The sequence below is a fragment of the Formica exsecta genome, unplaced genomic scaffold (assembly GCF_003651465.1).
Source record: "Formica exsecta isolate Colony F162 unplaced genomic scaffold, ASM365146v1 scaffold71, whole genome shotgun sequence".
Classification (NCBI taxonomy): Eukaryota; Metazoa; Arthropoda; class Insecta; order Hymenoptera; family Formicidae; genus Formica; species Formica exsecta.
Genome location: NW_021853477.1, coordinates 119,827 through 128,394, shown reverse-complemented (window position 1 = coordinate 128,394; position 8,568 = coordinate 119,827). Strand labels below are relative to the sequence as shown.

General features: G+C 36.2%; 1 protein-coding gene across 1 annotated transcript in view; it reads left to right on the top strand.

Annotated features, from left to right (window-relative positions):
• The first annotated feature begins 4,052 nt into the window (after positions 1-4,052).
• Positions 4,053-8,568, top strand: part of LOC115243257 — a 62,172-nt gene continuing 57,656 nt past the window's right edge. Inside the window, exon 1 of the mRNA XM_029820079.1 lies at positions 4,053-5,358. The gene's annotated coding sequence lies outside the window, so the exon portion shown is untranslated. The remainder of the gene's footprint in view (positions 5,359-8,568) is intronic.

Below are 8,568 nucleotides of genomic sequence, written 5' to 3'. Positions count from 1 at the left end.
CGATATTTAAAGAAATTAATCTCACAATTGTACTACTGTAACAATATTAGTAATATTAGAATAGCACTTACATTATAATAACTAGAATAGAATGTAAAAAATATACAATTTTTTTCATTCCTCTATTTATAAAAAACAACTCTTAAAACTAATCATCATATACTGTCCTGTAACTATTAGAATTTCTTTGTTCTCATAATTGCTCTAATATTTCAGTTGTAACAAGTATTTATAACTACTTACATAAGTACTTATAAATACTTGTTATTTTTGTAGTTATTAAAATTTATATATCAATTTTCTTGAGATTAATGAATACTTAACAATTCTCTATTACAATTTTTTCTTATTTAATATCGCCGAATAATTATTGGTACTTTATGCATTGATGGAAAATTTTAAAATAATAACTGGAACTTTCTCTCTCTCTCTCTCTCTCTCTCTCTTTACTTTTTTTCTATTTTTCTTTCTCTATTTTTCTCTCTCTCTCTTTCTCTCCCCCTTTCCCCTCCCCTCCCTCTCTCTTTTCCTTTAGTTCTATCATTAACACAAATAATTTTTAGTTTTTCGGTTTTTAGTTTACTTAAACACTTTGCATGTGGACCACTCTGTATAGATATGTAATCACGATTGGCGAATCGATTTATGCCTCAGGCGTACCATTCCGCCTCTCCCGCGCGCACACAGCTCCATTTATTATTCTATTAAATTCGTAGTTTCCCGTCGGGGGTCCACCCCTCCGCCTAGAGCTATCTCTAACTCACGACTTAATGCGATATTCATATCGAGGCGAGCGAATGGACCCTAGGCTAGGGGCCGGCCGTAATTAAGTCGGACACCGCGCCTGGAATCCTCCCGCGCGCGCTTTTCCTTATTCCCGGGGAGAAGAGCGAGAAAGTTCTTCTATCTGTGCAATCGCGGCAAATAGTTGCAATAAAGTTGCAACGATAATATCCGCCGATCGCCGATCTTTCTTATCGCTGCGCACCGCGTCGATACCCGTAATTATTTTAATGATCGTTCAAACAATGACAACGTGCATTACTGTAATTGCCACGCGCGCCGATTATACTCGATTGCGTTAACTGAATGTATAACAAATAGATAACATGCATTACCTAGAGCGCGATAAGTACTACGGCGTCAGACTTGGAGTAGCAGGCCAGTCGATTTTGCATATTCCTCGTCTGAAAAGTTTAAATGCTCCTTTGTGCTAAAGACCTATTCGCTAAAGACGATTAAACAACGACATCTCGTTAAAATTTGTATCAGAAGAAATGGCTCGTAATATTTTTTTTTTTTATTTTGATTTTATTTACAATGTAATAATTTTATTAATAAATCCGGAAAAATATGGATCATTAGTAAAAATTGGAACTTTATTGGGTGCTTTCCATTTAGTGACACAAGTATCATTCTATCTTCTTTCAATACCAGTGAACAACAAAGATAGAATGATGCTTGTGTCGACTTGAATCACTAAATGGAAAGCACCCATTAAAGGTGAAGCCTGAAAGTGTCTCACCTACTTTACGGTGAAGAAGCCCTGTAGAAGAGAACGTCAAGACAGATCTGTTATATTTTAATTTACGTAAATCTAGATTTTAAATGTTTCTATTTTTTAAACATTCCTATTTTTTAAACATTTCTATTTTTTAAACATTTTCCAAATATTTGCACGAATATAAGAAATATTGGAGAAAATATAGAATTTAACGCGCGCGCGATTGCGTTGACGCAATACAAGGTCATAGAGATAAGTAATAAAACTTTTAACAGATATCTTAAGATTCACTCTTAACAAGCCTAGAATGCTATCCGAGTGATTCGCACACGTGCGTGAAGTCACGCGCTCGTTTGCAACTGTCGTCGGCGGCTGCAGCAGGATGCGCGGTTCGGGAAACAAACACGCGTGCCGTGTAAAGGCCGACAGCTTAGGGGTGGGAGCGGGAGGAGAGGCGCGGCAGCATCCGTTGCACACTGATAACACAATTAGCTTGTCTTGTCATGCGCGACCTCCGATAAGGGCCAACTGTGCCCCGTTCCTCTGCTTCCCTCTCTTCCCCCCCCCCCCCCCCAACCCCTACTCCTTCTCTTTATTCGTCGGTCGTCCCCATCCTCCTTCTTCATCGTCCCACATGCAACTGGCAGGATTGGAGCGATCCTGGTGAATCGCGTCAGGCAGGATCAGGCAGAGAACGAGAAGATCCCTCCCGGGACCACGCGATAAGGGCGCCGGCTTAACCCTCTCTTGGATGCGAAAGGCCCCTTTCTCCCCCCTTCTCCGCGACGCGACGGGACGCGACGTTAATACCTTCCGGCAGGTTTTCCTCCGTTGATTTATTCTCTGTGGAGAAGGGCCCGGAGTCGCGCACACCGCACGATACATACATACGTAAGCGGATTTCAGAGGGAGGCACGTGCCCCAAATAAAGCAGCTAAAGACTACGGTTCTTGTATCTCGTTTGTCAGAATTTTCACATTTCTTATATAAATATCTAAATATAAAAAAAACATACATATGTTTGTTAAAAAACATACGTTACATATCTTATATAGGGAGTCTTAGAATTAGATCGACAAGCTTCAGGTGGTTAGACAATAAAACAAGCTAATTTTGTCAATAAACCTGTGTCCGCAAATGAGCAATTTTGGCACTAGAGAATCAAAAAATTATTTTTTCAAAATTTTATTAATATAGTTAAATAGAGGTGTTTTTACCATAAAACTTTTGTATAAAACATTTTTTGATATCTCGAATAATTCACGAGATATATCGAGAAAAGCAAAAAGCCGCTCTACATATGAGAGGTGATTTCACTCCTTAGAATCGTTTTTAAGCCGCGACTGTAAATTTCTAAATTCCTCTATTTATCCCTTACATGTGTGTAAAGTTTCATCAAAATCAGAATTTTCGGATTTGCGAGATTCCCTTGTTAGGTTATGGTTCTCTAGTGCCAAAATGGCTCATTGGCAGACATGGGTTTATTGGCAAAATTGGCTTGTTTTGTCCTTTATAACCACCTGAAGTTCGTTGGTCTAATTCTGGGACATCCTGTACAGCACTCAAGCATCGATAATTATACAATTGTGATGAGAGTTTATGTCGCCTTTAAAAAAATGAATATTCGTATACACTCGTGCAATTCGAGGGTGAAAACGCGCGTCCTCTCGTTACGCTTTACACGCTTTCCCACATCCGGGTCTCAAAAAATAACAAAAAGATATTATTTTTATATCAAGATTCATTTATGGATTTCCGGTTCCGAGAGGAAGCCAGCATTGTCACATCCCCGCGTACTCACGTGTCAGAGTTTTCTGAACTTGCCGTTGGACACGCGTGCACGAGCCGGTGATGCGCCATGCATACGTCATGATCATCGTGATCCTTTTTGCATGGATATTCGTGTTTATAGGGATGTGGAGGGTCGACCCTTCGAGGGAGATACTTAAACGAATTGTATATCCATAAGTGGCATTAATGCGAGGGAGCCTGGGAAAGAACACTACTGGCACAAAACCCATATTTCAAAAAATATATACGATTAATAGAAATATAACAAAAGGATATTATAAATATAATATAAAGATATTTTTAGAACAACAAATCTCACGTTGGTAAACATTGCAGATAATTGAATAATAGTATTTTACAGAAATATTCCTTTGGCATAAATAAATTTAAATTTAAATCGCTCATTTTTTTTAAATATTGACGCTGCATTTTTTCCCTATACAAATTTATTCTATACCTAAACTTTTTTAATAATGCATGAAAAGAAATTTGTTCGCGTGAAAAAATGCTGTTTCGCCGCATTAGTTAGCAGTTCCATCGAACCTTCCTACGGGCTTTGAAAAAGCACGGAATTCAAAAAAAAAAAAAAAAGGAGAGACCAACGGGTGGCTGCGGGCAACGTGCACCGGCCATCGAGGGTGGAAAACGGTGCTGTAATAGCATAAATCCGTGAACTGTGCGTAGTCGGTTCCCGATGGTCGCGGGGAGGGGGAAGGGACAGGCCAGAGGCGGACTGAGCGCTGGACGAAACGGCAGTCGCCACTCGACGCCTGCACCGAACGGGAGGTAGCTCTGCGAGCACACGGCTTTTTCAAAATTTCACCCTCGCCAAGAAGAGTTTCGAGGACGAATTTTAAAGACAACTCTCGGTGATCGCAAATTTGCTGCATCCAGATTTTTTTTTTTTTTTTTTTTTTAATCTCGTTTCTCGAATCATTTTCCTCCTTTCTTCGTAAATTGAGAACGATTATCGAGGAACGATGAAACGTCGCGGGATCGTTCTGGATCCGGTGTAAGCGTCTAAAGAAGGGTGGTATCGGCGATATCGATCGGGAGATCGATCGATCGGATCGCGCAAAACCGGGCCGAGCGGAAGTGCCTCTTCCGGTCGGCGCGAATTTCGGCGGAGCAATCGCGCCCGATATCGCTCTCGTGACGGGAAGATCAAAAGGGGGGCGCTCTGCGACATTTGTTGGATTGCCGGCATGGTGTTTCGCGCGTTGTAAAATTGCACGCGCGACCGAAAGCGGCGCGGTTCGTGAAAGTGCGCTCGGCGGTGGCGTCGGACAGGTGCGAGGATAGTGACAGAGGAGACATAAAGACAGTAGGAAGAAAGAAAGAAGAGCGAGCGAGCGAGCAATTTTATTGTTCCTAAAAGATCGATCGAGAATGTTGATACGATCCAAGTGGTAAAGGGAAAAGAACGCGAGATATGTCATTTGTAGTGTAATATTTAATTAAACATTTAAAAACAAATAAGAATTGAAAAAAAAACGAATAGACGCATCGTAATAATTAATTGTCGAAATATAACGGACAAATATATAAAGTAGTTACGTTTAACGTGCGACGGAGAGAAAGTGACATTTATCCGATCGTTTTGGAAGAGACCGAGAGGAAGGGAGAAAGCAGACGACGAGTGGGCCCGAAACAGGTCTCCGCGACACGTGACACGGACAAAAATTGGCCGGCTGCAGGAAAAGATCGGTGCGATCGGGAAAGGAAGGGCGTGCGCGAGTGTGACACATTCGGGTTCGCTTCTCTTCGCTCTTCGTTTCCTTTTTTTTTTTCTCGGTTATTCCGTGAGAAAGTGCCCGACGTTCGCAGCAGAAAGAGGAGCACGCGGATTACTCTAGGCACAGGGAGAAGAGAAATTTCGCGAACGTGACGGGTGTGAAAAGAAGAGGAAGGAGGAGAAGGGAAAGGACCGCGTAAACACGTGCATGCGTGAGGAGACGCGATAAATTGATATTGCTTTATCGGATATCACACAACAAGAACGCGAGAGAGAGAGAGAGAGAGAGGGACAACGGATCCGCGCTTCCCGGACGAATACAAACGTGGTAAGTTGAGTTTTGTTTATGTGTACACATGCGGATGTAAACACACGCCGACAACGCTTAATAGAAATCTGTCATTTTCGCAATTGGACTTCGCGAATATTCCGAATGTCATATATCTTACGCAAAATTGAAAATTGAGGTAGTCGATGATTTGAGTACAGAATGGTCAGAAAAAAATATTGCGAAAAAGGATTCATATATATATATATATATGTATATGTATTATATATGAGTTGATAACATATTTAATTAAAATATTTCCAAAAATGTATTAAAATACAAAATTTTATACAAAATTTTATAATTTGCATATTAAAACAGTATTTCTTAGAAATTTTTGGAAAGCGCAAATTTTGAAAAATATATATTTCATTTATTACTTAGCAATATATATTAATCTCAAATTAATGTCATATTTTTTATAGAATAATTCTGCAATATTTATAACCTCGTTTCGTCACATTTTGAAGTTTGTAATAAATTCTATGAATTTATTACATTCTATGAATTTATTACAATTCTATGAATTTATTACATTTTGCGCGTGCACACTTAAATTTTTAATTACATTATTATACAAAATCTTATTCCAATGAATATCATATGATTATATTTTTAAATGCGAATTCCCGCGGTCCTTTGAAACGTGAGTAATAAATTAATATCTCTCTCAAACATTCAGCAACGTTCAGTTACATGAAATAAACGTGTATGACCGATTAATTAACCCAGAGAGTGTTGCGGGTTCCCGCAGTTCGTTTGCTTGTAAACAAACGATGTGGAATCAGGCTAAAAGCGCGATTGTTGATACATCGACCGCTCTTTGCGTAATTACTCACCTTCGCGATCGTCGCTCATTAATATGAGATACGCTATGCGCTTGGCGCGCGGAGGAAGGTGCCGTGTAATTAAATCCTCTTGTATCCAAGAACAATTACGCTCGTTAACGGAGTGCGCTTCGCGATTCTCAATTATATATTATATAGTTTCTCGAGTATACGATTCCGACACGAAACGCAGATTTAACTCTTTGCGAAAATAACTCCATCTATTTTTTTCAGTCGTCTAGAAAACAAATGAAAAGTATTCGGGAAAAGAGTATCATATAACATATCAAGAACAAGCTTTTTAATATAGGTCGTATTTAACAATTACGTAATGTCAATGATTTACATTTTTATTTTTATCATAAAATACGATATAATTATCTATTTAATTACCGTTAGTATTCCCGGCCATTTGTCAAAGCGCAATATACACATTATTCTATTTAATAATTATTGCACATATATTATTGTGTACAAATATTATTAACGGAAATTACTCCGTTTAATATAATCTACTAATTTAATATAAATTACTAGCCATTGAACATAAGAATGCTCGATTCATTTATTTTTATATTTTTATTCTTGTCGAGTAAAAAGATCCAGTGCTTTTAAAACGTAATTTAAAATACATATACAAAATGTTAACAAAAATATTTTTAACAAGAGTTTTAACAACGAATATTTTAATAACCATTGTTTAATAAATAATCCAAATTTCTAAGAAACTTGTAAAATATATTACTTTTGAATCATTATGCGAGTGTTTTTTTTCTATAAATTGATACAAATGAGAAATAATTGCAAAGGTCAAACTATAATGATAGGGAGAGAAATATTTAATGTTAGAAATTATATTGTAAAAATTACGATGTCAAAAATCGAATTTTTGTCAAAAAGATGTGAAATTTCTTTTTATCCAACAAAAATAAAAATAAATATATGACGTTGTTGTAAAACTTGTACATTCTTAACAGTTGTATTGCGAGAGAGCAGGTGATATACAAGGTTTTAGTGGATAGACAATAGCGATGGTCGTTTTAGCTTCTTTCTTACGGTAGGTCAGTTTTCTTTATGGCCTTGAGGGATAATAGCTAATGTAGTGCCGTTGGTATTCTGTATAATTAGTAACAGCTTAAAGAGAGAACAAGTGATTCAGTGAATAGTCAACAGCAATATCTTCTTATCTTTTTTATGTCAGATAAGTTTATTTTTTTGACATGTGAAAGTCTCTTTTATGAATTCTCTTAAGAGAATTAATTCTCAGTACATTTGACATATATGCCGGTGAAAATTTATACAAGCATATTTACAGATGTTTCCTAGTGTTTAGATTTTCCTGTTTTTCCAGGTAACCACACGTCAACGAAAGCACATTCAGTGGACCTTTATTTAGTTTCCCCATCCGTAAATAATCCGTACAAATGGAAATAACATTTCCATTAGATCTTTTGTGAGAATCACCGTTCGCTGCTTTCTATCGTGTTATATATTTTAGGGATGAGTCCACCTTGTAGAAGATAATGAATGCAGAAACGATGATAAACTACAAAGAGGGTGATATCACCAAGATAATTTTACGAAATGTGAAGAACTTAAATGTCTTTGGCCATTAGAAGGGAAACGGTCAGATACAGTTACTAATTAATAATCAATTTATGTGAAATGTTTTTTATTTTAATTTCAAAGCGTTTCTAATTCCTTTTCAAGTTACTTTAGTTAATTAAATTAATAGATGAAGGTTTTAAATTGATAAAAAAATTTTTATTGATAGTAAATAGAGATAACAAAAATGTATTTGATTTTTGATTTTTTAAATTATAAAATTGCCATATCTCTCAAACACAAAATGCATTACAATTATCTCTCTAAAAGAAATTCTTAAGAAATTGAAATGTCAAAATTTCGGACACCGAATATCTGCTTTATTTTTTAAAATAACGGTAATCGCACATAAAAAATGTAATAATATTATTTTTATAAAATTTTATTATATTTCTAAAAGAATAAAAATTATTTAAAGTATGCAGCATGTAAATCGCTACGTAACTTGTAATTTCCTCGATAACGCGGTCATTTATTACATGAAATACTAAGCAATTAACTTATTCAGTTCTATACTGAGTTCTCCTTTACTATTCTGAGTTTCCTCAAATTATGATTTTATCTTTTTGACATAAAAATAATTAATAATCACTTGTAACTATCAGAGAGTATCAACTAGTAAAAAAATTTTTTTCCAAAAATAAATTTTTTATTTCTCTTTTTATTACCAATTATTACCGATCAGAGACGATTCTTTAAAAATTGGTTTGTCTATTAATTTAATTAATTAAAGTGATCTGAAAATATAATATATAATATAAAATAAATATAATATATA